This window comes from Pinus tabuliformis, chromosome 3_1, assembly GCF_031772625.1.
Source record: "Pinus tabuliformis cultivar Carrire ecotype Pingquan chromosome 3_1, CPIR1, whole genome shotgun sequence".
Classification (NCBI taxonomy): domain Eukaryota; kingdom Viridiplantae; phylum Streptophyta; class Pinopsida; order Pinales; family Pinaceae; genus Pinus; species Pinus tabuliformis.
This window is the reverse complement of record NC_142301.1, coordinates 381,555,883-381,572,305: the sequence shown is the minus strand read 5'-3', so window position 1 is coordinate 381,572,305 and position 16,423 is coordinate 381,555,883.

Below are 16,423 nucleotides of genomic sequence, written 5' to 3'. Positions count from 1 at the left end.
AAGCTACAACTTCCAAGGAGGCATGGAAGTTCCTGGAAGCAGAGTTTGGTTCAAGGGGGAGTGACATGCAACATCAGGTCATGTCACAAGCAAAAAAGTCAGCCACAAATGTGAGAGTCTATGAGCAAGACTCTGAGAGGAAAACAAAGCTTGGAGAATCCCACTCAAAAGTGGATGATGGTTGTCAAGACCATAAAATTGAAACCCATTATGCAAGGATGCATATGGATGAAGAAGATGCAGCAAAGATCATAGAGAGAGAAGTTGAAGCCTCTGCGTGTGGAACAAAGTAAGAGAAAATAAATGCTCAAGGAATCCAGTGTAATGTGGATGATGCAGATGATGGTGAATCCCACTATGATGAGGCACATGTGGATGATGACTGCAAAGTTATATGTGAATCCGTGAGTCCAACTGCAACTGATCGATTTGGTCAAGTTGAAATTGTCAATGAAATTGACAATGAGCACATGCATGCTCAAATATCCCACGATAGTGTGGATGAACATTATGTTGATGATATGTGTCGTTTTCTTCTTGAAACAGGGATTGATTGTGACAATATGGTAAGCAAAATGTTTGATGAAACACTGAAGGTTGAAGCTGCCACTGCAACAACAAGATATAAAGCAGTTAAAACTACTCATGAAGCAGTATGTCATCTAACAGCAGATGATGATAAAGAACATGATAAAGTGATTGAAGAGATTTTAATGAAAATATCTACTAACACCATAATAGTGGAAGACAACATCCATGCAGTTGAAAAGAAAGCAGATGTAGTGCAGTAAACTCTCACTGAAGGGAGTCATATTAAAGATGTTTTTAACATTGTTTTTGAATATGCAGGTGTTCAAAATAGCATGGGAGCAGAAGCTGAAAGAAAGGTTGTTAATAAATTTCATGCAGATTTGAAGCTCATTGAAGAATGGATTCAGAAACCAATAGAACAAATTGATGCAAGTCTTAAAGTAGCAGCTTGAATAAAAGAATTGAATGAAATGGTAAATGATGTTCTTGAGTGTGCAAATTATAGGAAAAAAATAGAGAAAATAAGATAGATTGAAGATGCAATGTTGTGGCAGCAGTCCATGGTTGTACAAATATTTGAAAAGGAATGTGTAGTAAACAGGATCAGATTGTGCTTGAGCACAAATTCAAGAAAAGTCGAAGAAAAATTGCAACAAAACCAAGTAAAGGAATATGGAGCCTACAAAAAGAAAGTTCAATAGAGAATGAAGCAAATTCAAGGATATAGAATCCGGAAGTAGAGAAAAAGAAAATGCAAAATTGAAAATTCTTGAGTCATTGTAAGTCTAGCTGAGACATAGACCAGCGGACATGTTTGTGTGATAGTTAAGTCATGTTGAGTCATACGGTCATAATTAAGAGTGAGTGTTCGAAATAGTAATTACTCCCGCTTCAAGAGTTTGTTAAACATAGAGAGTCAGTTAACTGAGTGATTGAGCAATTGAGTGTTTGAGTGTTGAGTCAGGTCGAGTTAAGTGATAGATGACTTTTAGTGTGTCGTTGCATGTGGTTGCATGTCAAGATATTTTAGGCAAATAGCTAGTTGGAAAAGGTTAAATACCCTTCGTCAGGTTCATTGTAATAATTATGTTTTGTGTGATCAATAGAAGAGTAGCAACTCATGTTTTATGTGTGAATTTCTATTTTGTTTTCCTCTATCTTTCCAAAAATCGATGATACAGTAGTAGTAATCAAATTCCGAAAATGATAAGATGCCACCAACCATATTGCCATATCAACCAATATGTCATCACAATTTGGTTATTTGGATGTGGACCTTAATTTTTTCTTACTCAAGAAAATTCAAAAAATTAGATGATGTAAGGATGATTAAGCGATTTCCAAAATTGTTCCAGGTAGGTATATGCATTGTCTTTCCTTAATTATAGGGTGTTTTTGTATTTAAAAAACATTTTTGTGTTCTTTTTTATAGCAAAGGGTTGATCAAAAAAGAGGATGTAAATGAAGTTGCATTTAACAAGCGTGTTTTCTTATTGGATGTAAATGAGTTGTGATAAAACAAGTGCCTTGTAAATGAAGTTGTGATTAACAAGTGTGTTTTCTTATTTGTAATTGCATCCAACACTTTCCTTCGGATTATGATCGGGTAGACATTGTCGTGGAAAATGTAAATGTCAAGTACATCAGTCCAATGCGCTACATCAGTCCAAAGAAAGATTCAACAAGCTTGAGCAAGTAACTATAAAGTATGAACGATTGTTAAGTATAATGATATCCAAATTGTATTCCTATCTAATTAAAATTAGAGGGAAACTTATTAATTTATTTATTTTAACATTATTATATATTTTAGGGCTTTGTTGTAATATTTTTCACCCTATGCCCTATTCAATACAGTGTGTGTATTCATTTTCAAGGAAATAATGTGTGCTCTCTTATCATTTCTAACTAAGACATTGGTTTTCTAATATGAAATTCTATTATATAAATGGTGTTAAGGTCATTAATCTGAATGAAACTACACCACCACAATGATGATCTGACAACAAGGATTCTGGTGTGGAGAATAACTCCTCGCTTCTAACCTGTGTCAGCATGGTGACATTTTCTACAAGTGGCTACTAAACTGCAGGCATATGTACATACATACATTCACATATATAGTAACAAGACAAAAAATTCTCTTTTTATTGACTGCAACGAAAGATTACAAATGATATCCTAATCTTTGCAGATATTGGGATGTAGAGATCCTTTCTTCATATGATGAAAATGTGGATGCCTTAGCTTAGGAAAAGGTGATAATTTTCTATTAGATATGGTAAAATTCACTCTGGTGCCTTCACAATTCATTTAATCTAATACACTTCCACAATTGGTTAACTCTTATAAGCCTTAGTGAAGTATTTGTTATGTCTATAAGGAAAATTGAGTCTCTAATACTTCAACATGATATATGTAAATCTGAAGTATGATTGGAAAGACAAAGTGTCCTAATATCAAGAGGTACTAGTTTCCATTAGGATATTAGAACTCTTGATATGAATGGTTTTACCTGCAATCCATGATTAGATAGGTTATAGTACAACATATGATAAGTTAGTATTAATGTTAGGAAGTATTATATGTTTCAAAAATGTTAATTACCTAACCTAAAAAATCTACCAGAGTTTCTTCAAGTTATTTGTCATTGTTGAACGTGTGTATAAATACAAAATGAAAGAGTCCATAGTTTGTTATTTGGAAAAGATCACAATACCACCATTTTTGAAAGATGCCAAGAGAAGTTACTCAAATGTATTGTCTTTTTGTGTGGAGAGTTAACGTTATTCAGTTTCATGGCGTGTCCAAACAAATTACACATGATGTGAGTCAGGATAAATTCAAAGGAAAACGTAGAATTGTAGGAGCACAATTATACAACCATGGTTGTAACTTTTAATTAGCTCCTCAGACACATGGTTAATAGTTTTGATTTTAGAGTACCCCAAATCCAAGGAGAAAGGTCAAAAACAAACACCAATCTCGAAATAAGATGATCAAATGTGACCCTTGAATATGTAAAAAATTTCATCATTAAAAAATTATGAATTTTAGTGCTTTTATTTATCAAGAGACCGATATTATATCAACAATGGCTCGATGGATTGGTGAAATCAAGGTGGTGTTATTTCCCCTAATTAGGTGAAAGGTTCTTCCATAACATGTCAGGGTGATCTTGTCCATTGGATAGCTAAAATAGATTAATTTTTGTTCTCTAGTGTTCATTGGAAGTGTCGTGTCAAAGAAAAAGTGCAAAATTCAAAGAAAAAGGCACTTGCAAAAAATGGGTGGAGCCAAGTTCAAATCTTGAGAAACTCCACCTATGACGTTCTAGCCAAAAAAATCTTAGATAGCGTGGAAGACATTTATGTCTATTCAATATCCAAAATATTGCAATTTCCACTTGTATGGACGAAATTTTTTTAAATCAAAACATAAAAAAACAACGAAATTTATATGAGATCGTTCAAAATGTACCCTTATTCTCACAGTTTGAAAGTGTACATGGAAAATATGTTTAAAGAAGAAAAATTTTTGTTGGGAATTGGGGTATAATTGATGAAGCGCACATAGTATAATGGACAAAGAAATGGAATAACTTTTGTATATTTTTTTGAATGTGTGTAATGAGAAATTATTACAACTAGTCATTATTTTCATGTGAACATTTGAGGAATTAAGAAATGAGCTAAGATTTCATGTTTGTATGTTGGAAATTAATCCAAAGCCTAATTTTTTGAGAGAATTCAGATTTCGATCCAATAATTTTCCATTGTGGTTCAATTGTATCATTCAAGAGATTGGAGTTGTTAAAGAATATGTATCGGTTGGTGCCTTTCTATGAAGCTATGAATTCCTCATCTGTGAATTCGATATTTAGAGATGTGAATGGCTTCTACACCACCGTGATACAAGGCATAGAAAATCTAGAACATCTAATCTCTCCAAACAATTTCATGTTAATGGATTAACTTCAATAGAGTGTTTATTGTTAAGGTCCATCCACAGGAAAGTCATCTAATTAGTGCAAAAATTGTAGCTTATAGTGGAAAATAGATGGCTTGACGAATACATGAAGAAGAGATCAAATATTTGGGATGTGTTGTTGGCTTATATGGGCCTGAACCAGGTTCGGATGAGTTATTTAGCCCAACAAATCCCGTAGCTACTGGCCCTTTCGGTAACAGCTCGTGGAGGGCGAACTGAGGTCTCACTTGAGGTAGCAGGGGAGGGTGATGGAACTAGGTTTCCACACCCATGAGATGTCTTGATGTGGTCTGGAAGGTTTGCACACCCTTATTTGGCTTCACGCCACTCTGCTTCGCGTAGATTCGACTCGTTAATACTTATTAATGCACTATTATAAACTAGATCTACCTTTTATGGTCTTTAAGAAAACATTTAACATAAAGAACTAGTTCATGCACCCAGACAGATATAGATTCACAGAAACTCACAATATAAGCATATGCGCATAGATCAAAACAGATATTTCAATCATAAATTTTCGAGGCCCACAACAATTCAAATTTAACACAGGAATTCAGAATCAACTTATCTTTATTCAATTCCTCCACTAATACATCCAGATCCGCCCTCTGCACTCAGTTGTAGGGGTCCGAGCACACAGTTGCGGGCTCTACGAGGCCTCTGCACACACAACTGCAGAGCCTCTATCTACCTACCAACACCCTTGACTCAGACTTAAAGATGCTTCAAGACGTCGCTCTTCAAAAACCCATTACATTTCATATCCAAAAGTACATATCAAAAGCTGACTTCTATCCTTAGAGCCTCGCTCTATCTATACCTTCCCATGGTCATCGAACCATGGGCAAGCCGACTTACTGCCTATTATTTTACATTATTTTTAGATGGACAACCCTTTGACTGGACTGATTTACAATTCGCACTCTGCGCACTTCGCGGAGTTATTACCATTCCATTCCCAAAATTGTGGTCTTTAAGCCCCAAAACTGTTACACGAGCCCTTTGCTACCTAACAGTCCCCCAACACAATCATTGTGACTAGTCCCAAGTCACTTGGTTGGTGTGACAATCTTTGCGCGGAGGTTAGACAGCAACTTCTGTGCTTCGCTGGTACTTGCATCAAACTCATCCCCCATCTGTTGTACTCATTCGACACATGCCGCCAACACATCAGTTTTTGTCGTAGCTTCTGCCCTAGGTGCATATTCTGCCTGCATGTATGACACCTTGTGCTCAATGGCTATGGAAACAGTGAATGCTTCATCAATCCATGGTTGGAGGTGTTCTTTAATCACTACTTCTTTTTCGCGGGAAGCATTAGCTTGGATTTTTAGAGCCTAGGCCTCCTTCATCTTGGCCAAGCGTTGCATGACCACAACAGTCTATGTGGTCCCTCTGATATTATCATAGGCTTTCTAGAGCTCTCTCACCTCGGTTTCCAATCGTTGTAGGGTAGGATCTTCCTGATGTGAAGTGAGCGTAATGAGCGACTGTCGTAGATTTGGATGGACAAATGGGGTAGTTGGGTGACCCAGTGTCAAAAGTTGGCTTCCATCAGTATCCAAAAAATATTGATGCCCAGGATTCTTTCAGTGTCCCTGGTCGCCCAAAGCGACACAAATCTAGTGGCTTCTGGCCAATCCTTTTCCAAGGAGGGAAACTGACTGTCTTCAAGTAGGTCAGTGGTAACCAGCACAATGGACAACAGAAACCAGGCATAGTGGAAGGTCTTTCCCTCCTCTTGGACCTCCCTATAGTTGGTTAGGAATTCTTCAAAAAGGAACTGCACCTAGTTGAATTGTTCTCCAGCTGCACATTCCTCTGCTAGTGCAATGACGATTGCTGGAACCTCGATTCTGCGGCATTTCCACATCACTTTCCCAACCAGCAACTAGGTAGCAACATGGACTGCTCTATCCGAGATACTATCAATAACATACCCTCGCTACCCTTTTTCTAGCTTATATTTATTTTTCAGGGTTTTGGTCAATGTCACATCATCACTTTTATCAACAATTTCCTTGGGGTCCCTTCCTTTGCAAGGAAGCAGTGAGATCCTATGTATGAGTTCTGGTGTGATTCATATGGGTTTGCAAAGCCATAAGTATCTATCATGTACCAGACACAACCACTATCGGATGACCAAGATTGTAATAGTGGGCTCGAAAAAGTGGGGAATGGACAAGAGACAAAGCAACCCAACATTCTCCACCTTTTGCAGCCATTCCTTTGGCTGAAGTGTCGTAACCATCCCTTCCACACTCTGCTCCGTCAATTCGCTAATCGCCAAATGGGGAAATTTTGTTGTATCTGCAAGGTCCAAGTCTTCAAATTTCATCGTCGCAATACATCCAGTCACCATCCTTTCAACCAGAACCCCTTTTGGAAGAGATGGGGTGGTGAATATATTGTCAACGTCATCCAAATTAGTGGGGACCTTAGCCTTCCCTTTGCTTGGAGGAACATACTTGGGATAGCGCACTGGCTGGACAGTTTCCTTGTCAGGTTTTATTTCTTCGACATATGTTGTGGATCCCTCGTCCTCCTTGTCGCTCTCAATCGTAAGAGTTTTTCCTTTTTCTTTCATGGTGAGCTTGCTAAAGCGCAGATATCGTGGCGATCGTCTCAGTGGGCCTGGTATCTGGGGGTCCTTTTTGGTCCACAGCATCCTGGGTGATTTAGGGAGTTCGGTTGCTTGCGGCATGGGGTTTTGTGGACTCTCTGTGGTTGCGTTTCTTGACTTGAGGAATGACTCTCAATATTCCTTTTGCAGTGCCTAAAACAATGGAATTTCCTTCAGTATCTTGTCATTCATCTTGCTCCATTCGGCTGGAACCCAGGGTGTCTGATTCTGCGAAAGATCAATTCTTTTGGTATGCCCCTTTGCTTGCTTAATATATATAAGTTCGAATTCAAAGTTGGTAGCTCGCCCCCTCATGGCTCATTAATGCAAATTTGGCAGTCATCCTTACACCTTAATTGCCCACTGTTTGCTCCTCTATTTCTTAAATGGTACATCTTGTCATGAAGAGTACCTGCAATGGTCACCTTCCATCTCATTCCCGCAATCATACAGCCCCTGGTGGGTGGGTGCATCCTATGCATTCGACCATTCTTGCGCAACTTTTCTCCAACCTATTTTATAGTGCCATGCCCTCTTCCAACTACGTGGAGCGCTAAGACTGGGCCTTTTACAGATAGTTAGGTGGTCGCACCCGTCGTGTGAGCCTTCCGCTTCCCTACTAGACTAGGCTGTGAGCACCATTCACATTCCTTGGAGTCTGATGGCATATCATGGTCTGGGTTTCTATGTGTCCTTGGGTGTAGGCGCAACCATGCTAGCAGGGTTCCAGTGTGTCCTAATAGTGTAGGAGAGTCGACTAGGTCTGGTGCCTTTGACAGCGCTTGCACACCATTTGTGTGGGTGAGTTCTAATTTGATTTTAGAAATTTCTTCATCTAGCTTTACACTTTTCTTTCGTAGCCTGGCCCCTGTTTTTTCCAATTCAGGAAGTCTCATTTTTCCGCGCCAAACGGCTTTCCATAACTATTGAATCTCGTCATGTAGGTCTTCGAGTGTAGGGCGGGCTGTGTGGGACATGGCCCCTCTGGCCGTGGATAGAGTTCCCTTGGCATACTCTTCTCTGGGTATGGTCATATTGGCCTAGCGGCCCCTTTCTACGCACAGATTCAATTGGTTCGATGGTTGTGCAACATACAGCCATGCCCTTTGATGTAACGGGATGACTGCCCTACTCCAGTGCACACGTCCTCCAATCCGTACATGGAACCGTCTTCTCTTGCTCAGCTTCTTCTGCACATGCGGTGCTTTGACCGACGCACCATGCTACTTTCGGGCGACGATTAATGTGCCAAGGTTGGCGAATTACCCCTTAGTGGTTGCATCGTTATTTTCTGACCTTTGGCTTGCTTCAGTGGTTACACGCCGCAATGATCGAATCATCATGTTACAGTTGAGTGTGGTGACTCCCTGCAATCTATTCTGCCATCTTTCCATCTCAACATCTATATCTGATGTGTACAAACTATCACGCTCCCATGAGAATCTTCCGTCTGCTGAGGGATTCGCCCAACCCTAATCTTGCGCTGTTATCTGGTATATGCAGTCTAGTTCATCGTCATTGTCCTCATCATGCACTGGCTCGGTGTAGCGCTGTCTTTCAACTGGGTCTAGCAGGACAATTACCTGTAGTGACTTCTTTTCGAACATCATTTTCCACCTTTTTAAGTTGATGATCCCATTCATGTTCGTGGCCCAATCAATTCCTAGAAACACAGGGTAGGGATTAGTGTCATCCACAATTTCTATTACCTCGAAGTCAGTCTATGTACTTATGCCTTCAATGTCCACTGTCACCCCTTGTAATCGGCCCATCGGTAGGATATTTTGTTGGTTGGCCATCCTTAGTTGAATAGGAGAACACTACAGTGCGGGCCTACCCATGCATTCCAACGTTTGCTTAGATAGCAAATTCACATCCGATCCTAAATCCAGAATGACCTGGTCCATCTCATACTCACCAATTTTCATTGTCATACGCATCTCCCGTCTAGTACGCAAAGCATGTCTTCCCAGTTTCTGGACTATGCGGGGCTCGCCCAACCTTACGCACTTAGTGATTAGCTCTTGTAGTCCCTTAACAATTGTACTGTCGTGCAGCAACTTCATAGACGTCTCTAAAAAGGTAGTGAACATAGAGGGATCCATCCCTGACTCAATTGGGTCCCTCCTACCTGGAGAAGAGACTTCCGTGAAGCTCTTTAGAGCTTCCTTAGGCATCTTCGTTCTTTGTTGCACTTCAAATTTGGGTTCCCCTGTCGGGGTATCGCGACCCTTCGCATCTTCCGTAAATTCGTTCCACGCATCTCCTCCCATGGGTGTGCCACTCCTCAACACCATATTTGTGTTGGGGTCTTCTTCGTGTGGTTCCGACCTCATCATTTGGAAATTTTGAGTTGGTGTGTGCTGTAATACTCCCTTTTCACGCATCTGGAAAATTAATGTCAGGCAATCTACCATTTCATGGTTGAACTGCTCATAGTATGGGCAAGATATCCTCATCAGGTTAGTACAGTCACGAGCATAATCTCTTGGCCCTCTGCAATTATAACAAATCAGCTGCCCGCACCCTCGGCCAGGCCCCATTCCTCTTGCTCAGTCGCGTCCTTGAAATCCCCCGCGTGGATAGATGGCTGGGTCGAACCCTCGCGCCTCAGTCTACACTCGATAAGCTGGGGTCCTTTCCATCATTAAGTCGTAGCTCTGACATGTTCACTCATCATGACCTACTGATCTACAAAAGTTGCAATACAGTTGTTGCGGGGTCTGGGTATACTTCTGCAATAGGTGGTAGTTGTCCATTGCGTGCTTTCTGCCCACTTCACAAATCATGCGCTAGAGCGCGGGTGCCACACTTGGCCCTGCTGGTACTTCCCATTTTAATGGAATCGAGTCCCCTCCCACTAGGTAGTTCACGAAGATGGGGCAATGGTCCTTGTTGTGTGCTTGGCTTTTACATTTAATGCATCCTACCTCTGTATGCACCTGTCGCCCTTTCTTGCTTCAAGCTTTGCATTTCTAAGCTTAGGTTTTGTAGCTACGTGTGGATTTGCTGAACTCCCAACCCCAGATCCTTTATTAGGGTTTCATGCAATCTCATCGCAGTTTCTAATGCTTCGAATTGGGTTGAGATCTTTTGTTGTGATAGCGCCATCATTAGATGTGGTGTCAAGGATGTCACAAACCATGCGCAATGTTGCGCATTCGTCAGTGTCATGTTTGCCTCGTGGATTGTGCTCTTTAATATCTGATCTAGATCCCATGGGGTTTCACTTGGTAGCATCGCTATCTCTTTGAACCCAATAATCGACTGTGTCTCTAATTTTGGCCGACCAAATTCTTTGTTCAATGCATCCTGGATCACTGTTATTTCAGCATTCAAATGATTGTTTGAGTACTTTATATACTAGATATCATTTTTGGGATTCAACTGCGTTAAGTAAGTCATTCAAACGTATGACCATTTCCATGAGAGGTAGTCGTAACTGACTAATTTCTCATGATTTTTGAATAGTTCACTTAGCACTCATTGCATCGGGTGATGCTCACAGGGGTGAAGAAGTGGGATTGAAACTAGTGAAATGTGGAGAACGAATCACATAGCATCAATCATCACTTCCGGGGCTTGCACCCGGTAACCAGGACTTCCCAGGAGGTCACCCATCCCAGAACTCCTCTGGCTCAAGCGCGCTTAACTGTGGAGTTTTTCCCCACAATCAATCCCACTTAGCTTGCCACCCCATTTGCAAAACCTTAGCAAGTATTGTGCCTCATGAACCATTCAAGTAGAGATCCCTTGACTCTTTTTGAATTTAAGTATGGGGGATTTACGCAGTGCATTATATTAGATATCATTTTTGGGATTCAACTGCGTTAAGTAAGTCATTCAAACGTATGACCATTTCCATGAGAGGTAGTCGTAACTGACTAATTTCTCATGATTTTTGAATAGTTCACTTAGCACTCATTGCATCGGGTGATGCTCACAGGGGTGAAGAAGTGGGATTGAAACTAGTGAAATGTGGAGAACGAATCACATAGCATCAATCATCACTTCCGGGGCTTGCACCCGGTAACCAGGACTTCCCAGGAGGTCACCCATCCCAGAACTCCTCTGGCTCAAGCGCGCTTAACTGTGGAGTTTTTCCCCACAATCAGGCCCACTTAGCTTGCTACCCCATTTGCAAAACCTTAGCAAGTATTGTGCCTCATGAACCATTCAAGTAGAGATCCCTTGACACTTTTTGAATTTAAGTATGGAGGTTTACGCAGTGCATTATATTAGATATCATTTTTGGATTCAACTGTGTTAAGTAAGTCATTCACGTATGACCATTTCCATGAGAGGTAGTCGTAACTGACTAATTTCTCATGATTTTTGAATAGTTCACTTAGCATTCATTGCATGGGGCGATGCTCACAAGGGTGAAGAAGTGGGATTGAAACTCGTGAAATGAATCACATAGCATCAATCATCACTTCCGGGGCTTCCGGGGAGATGGTCCAGCTTTGACCAGTTCTGAGTAGTTTTTTCATGGAGAACTTCTAGGAGATGATGTAATCAGCTGACCTTGTTCTTTTAGGGGATGGAACAAAAATTTTAGGGACTTAGGAGCCCTTGGTTTATGGACAGTTTGATTGGGGTTGCAGTGCCCAAAAATGTCTATAACAGTTGCACCCTAAAGCATGAGGCCGTTAATCTTTTGATTTCGGGTGAAATTCTTTATCATGAGGATCCGAAGTTTTCTCGAGCTGGAATGCGACCTGTAATAAGATACAATACAATACATTATCTTCATAATATTTTCATGATATAGCTGAGGGGGGAATTCCCATGCTCAGATTTATAAATTCATTTTCATGTACATAAGACAGACAATCGTCTGTGTGCAGACTGATGATTCTGGTAGAGCCATCATCCCTTAGGTTGGATGATTATTTATGCAGCAATGATGTACATTTGATGTCTTTATTTTCCTGAATATATATCGCAGCCCGGAAGGATGAAACTAGATCTGGGGTCTTCAATCTCATTCGATCTTCACTCAAAGTACAAGTCGATCCATGTGAGAGATGTTCTGGAGTCGAACATGGAAACACATCACCTGATTACCGACCAATGATGTAAGCTGTTAACAGGCGCGAGAGGAATCATCGATAATGATGATGACCCTCAAGGTACTACAGTACAATTCACGTGGTGTGAAAAAGGGACTTGGTGTCGAACACCACGCAAAATCTTTCGGTCATAGGCCATTGATGTAAACCTATCGCCAGAAGTGAGAAACTTGCCATTGAGGCATGCAAGCTTCAAAGTACTGAAAGGGTTGTTCCTAGATCAACTTCTTGGATAATGAGCTGATGTCGACAAGAAGCAATCCGTCATAGGAGGGCCTTATTGAATCCCACATCTATGACACGGAACAGAGCAAATGATTTTAATGGAGGTCAAAACAATCTGATGATATAAGGTTCAGGGTGGCGGTCATGAAAGAATGGAGCGTAAATGTATTGTAGTGGATGAGACACAAGCTAATTCTCTGAGCGACTTCTCTTGAACATATCGGAGACACTAACATGATGGATTGGTAGTGTTAACCCCAAATGTGGATAGTATGATGGACCAATGGTGATATGACCAGTGAACGGAACAACCCAACCCGACTCGGATGCGGAGTGAAAGTGTCATGTTCAAGAGCGACTTGCTACCAATAAAGTTTCTTGAAGTTTTCTTCCCAATTTTTCCCCAGTCATTGCTGACCAATACCTCTTTATTTTTGTCAAGCTTGAGGAGGATAACATATGCTTGTTCTATAATTTTCCCTTCGGGCAAACCCATCGCTATGTTTTAACGAGCCTAGTGATAGTGAAACTCGTTCTTGTCTGTATGGACAAGTTTGTCGCTATTCAGTTTTAACGAGTTTAACGACAAAGATAACTCTGTCCTTTTCAATTTTAGAGGGTCTGAAAGGGACATAAAGAAAAATCCAACAATCCTTTTTCGTCATATAATCCCTTAAGTCCGAAAAAGTATAAAATAATACAAAAGGGATGAATTTTCGATAATTTTAACGAACCGAGCAAAACAAGCGCTCGATCTTTTTGTGTAATAATCCCTCAGGTCCAAAAAGATTAAAATCTAAAGGAGGGATAGCACTTCCGGTCACTTTAACAAGCTGGAGAGGCCAATTACTTGGCAATCTTTTCATATTTTACGAGTCAGATGAAAAGAGCTTAAAGGAGACTCGTTTTTCGAGGAACGAGTGATAAATTCGGGTAGCAGCTGATTCAAGGTAAGGTTTGGAATTTTCCAATCACGGCTGTGTCACAAGGATGGCTAACAGGATCACTCTTTGTAGCTGTTCCTCAAAAAAGGTAAACAATAAAATGGAGGTGAATGATCGGCCAAAATAGAGTGGAGGTGATGATGAGAACATGACCAAGGCTTCAAAGGCTGATGATAATGCATTCACAATGGTTATTTACCGGAAATTGGTTCATTTTTTAATGAATGAGCTTAAACTCTGGGGGAAACATTTGCTCACTACTTATGTTTAATTTTTAATGAGCTTGAACTCCACATAAAAACTGCTCGATCCAGTCATATAATAAGGATGTCTCATCTAAGATGGTATTTTTAGAAGCTTTGCCCTGCATCCTTTCTTTATGCAAGTTAGGAAATGACCAATCCTATGAGTTTAAACGGTTAGAGGACCTACAAATTTAAAAAATAAATGGTCGCTCTTTTCTTGCATGCCAAAAGGTTTGCGCGCCCATAGATATAGCGAAAAATTTATAGGTTACCAAAGATTGTTCTATCCGCACTGTAGACAAAACACTTCCTCGACGATGTCTACCGAAATAGACAAAGGTGAGTGGCGCAACTTGCCTCCACTCACATAACTTTAACAGAGGAATCTTATTCCGGTCTAATCTCATAAACCAGTCATATATCCTTCGCGGAAACCTACCTTATACCCAAGGTTTTCCTGCCGAAACAGACTAGGGTGCATGCCCCCTGGGTTTCAGTCATGTCCTCCCGAATCACTCGCGCTCATCAGGTGGATGGACTGGGCATTGATGAGACATTCCTTGCATGAAAAGACCATTTAGGGATGGTATTTGAATATTTTCTATGTGTGAATGAGGGAATGAAAGCTGGTCTACGAGCTTGACCACTCTTCCTTCATGTGAAAAACACATTACTCTAAAGAGTGAGGAGACAATGGCTCCCATGCAATAAATATAGTCGCATCCAAGGAGTAGATTATAATCCAGGGATCCTTGGACTACCATTACGTTCATGTGAACGATTTTCCTTCTCAATGTTATCGGCACATTAGGAAGGATCCCTAACGGTCAACTGGTTCCTTTATCAAAGCCCATTAGATTTCTCATTTCAGGCAAAAGCGATGGCGAACCAAGCACTTTCCAAGCATTTGAGGAAAGGATACTCATAGAAGCCACTTCATCTATGATGGTACTAGCCATGACCATTCTGTATATTTGAGCAATGATTCGAAATGGTACACTAGCCAGTAAACGGATTCTACCTAGTAGATTCCAATCGAAGGAAACAACTAGGTTACTTAGAGGTGGGACCGAATAGATGGCCGGATATGACTCTAATGAACTTCCTTCCTGCGGTAAAGGAATGGGTAGACTGCCCCCATGTTCATTGGAGTCTATGTTTACTAAGAGAATTTGAACGGTGTCGTTCTTGTTCTCTCCGGTGACTGTATCATCTGAAGATGGACCTTCTGAAGGAAAGACCGGGTCAACTGCCACCTCAACCTTTTGACTTTCATCTGGTGTGAATTCAGATGGTTTATCTTCAATGATAGATGCTTCAACTGACCACAATGGCGTGTCAGTCAGATTTTCAACTAATGATGGACTTAGCAAGAGTTTCTTATATCCAGGAGGGAGCCGTAATGGTGAAACCGGACGGTCATCCAAAACTCTTTTAGCCTCATCTAGGAAGGGACAACGGTGGATGGCGTGATCGCCTTCACACAGTTTACAAGAGAATTTACTTTTCCTTTTCTGTCCTGACATTTCACTTTCAATAGTTGACGGTGTACATTCAACATGATCATTAGAGGTTGTCGACACCAGATTGTGCAAATGAGGAGACCAGTCCTTTAAGATCCGAGGGATGCAGGGACAATTTCGATGATAGTGATCTCCTTTGCAAATGACACATGGAGATTTAGGCTTTGACAATGCAGTGTGTGGATTTTCACTAGATGATGCCTGGTTGCCCCCTGTCGTCTTCGGCTCCTTCTTCTTCTTCTCTTTCTTCTTCTTCTTAGTTACTTGACTTTTGGCTTTACCAGCTTCATCAAGCGAAGAGGAAGGAGGAGAGGGAGAATCGGACGAAGTAGAAGTTTGGGGGGTAGCTTTGGTATCGTCTAGTTGCTTACTAGATTGCTTAAGAATCACGGTGTTCTGAATGACAGAGGTCGAGAAGAGCCATACGGGCAGGCCAATAGTCAATCCTGGAAGCGACAATGTGGCCATATGGGGTGCACCAACATCTCCCCAAGAGGACAAAGGACTAGGATTTCCCCCAAGGGGAAATCCTTGGTTGTGGACTCCACTTTTCTCAACCTAAAACCAACGTAGGAAAGGTGATATTTATTCCGCTTAAAATAAACTTTAGATGCTTTGACACAACTTGTTTTTTCAATTTTTAAGAGTCGAGAAAAAACAAAAGATGACTCTAGTCGCCTTCGATTTTTAATGAGCCTGAAGTGACAAGTACTTAGATGGACCTTTTCCTTTAATGAGTCTGAAAAGGAATGAAAGATACTACTTTGGAAATATAGACAGAGGGATTACCAAACCAATCGCAAAACTGTAGAATACTTTTTATGGTACGACTTTCAATCTTCCCGAATGCTGTGTTCAGTGCATTACGATCGATAGGGTGGCAGACATGGCTTCCTATGGATAAAGGATATAGCCTATTGTGGTCTTCCAATATATACTCGATGGTATGTGGGAGCACAAGTCCGTACTGGCACTTGTCGTCTCAAGGTGAAGGAATCACCCAACCAGCAATGAAAACAACAGTTACCAGGCTTTACGACGTCGGAATACGTCTCTAGCCTAGACTTTTAAATGTTGTGCGTTAGGTTCCAAAGTGTTTTTAGGTTCATTAAATTTATTTACAGTTGACCTTTTTTAAGAAATTTTCCTTTTAGGTTCACCACTTGATGTAGATATACAATTCCTAAAATGCAATCTAAGATGATAAACAATCATTTAATCTTCTTTTTGCTATGAAAATCCTAGCTACTAAAGAAATAGAGAT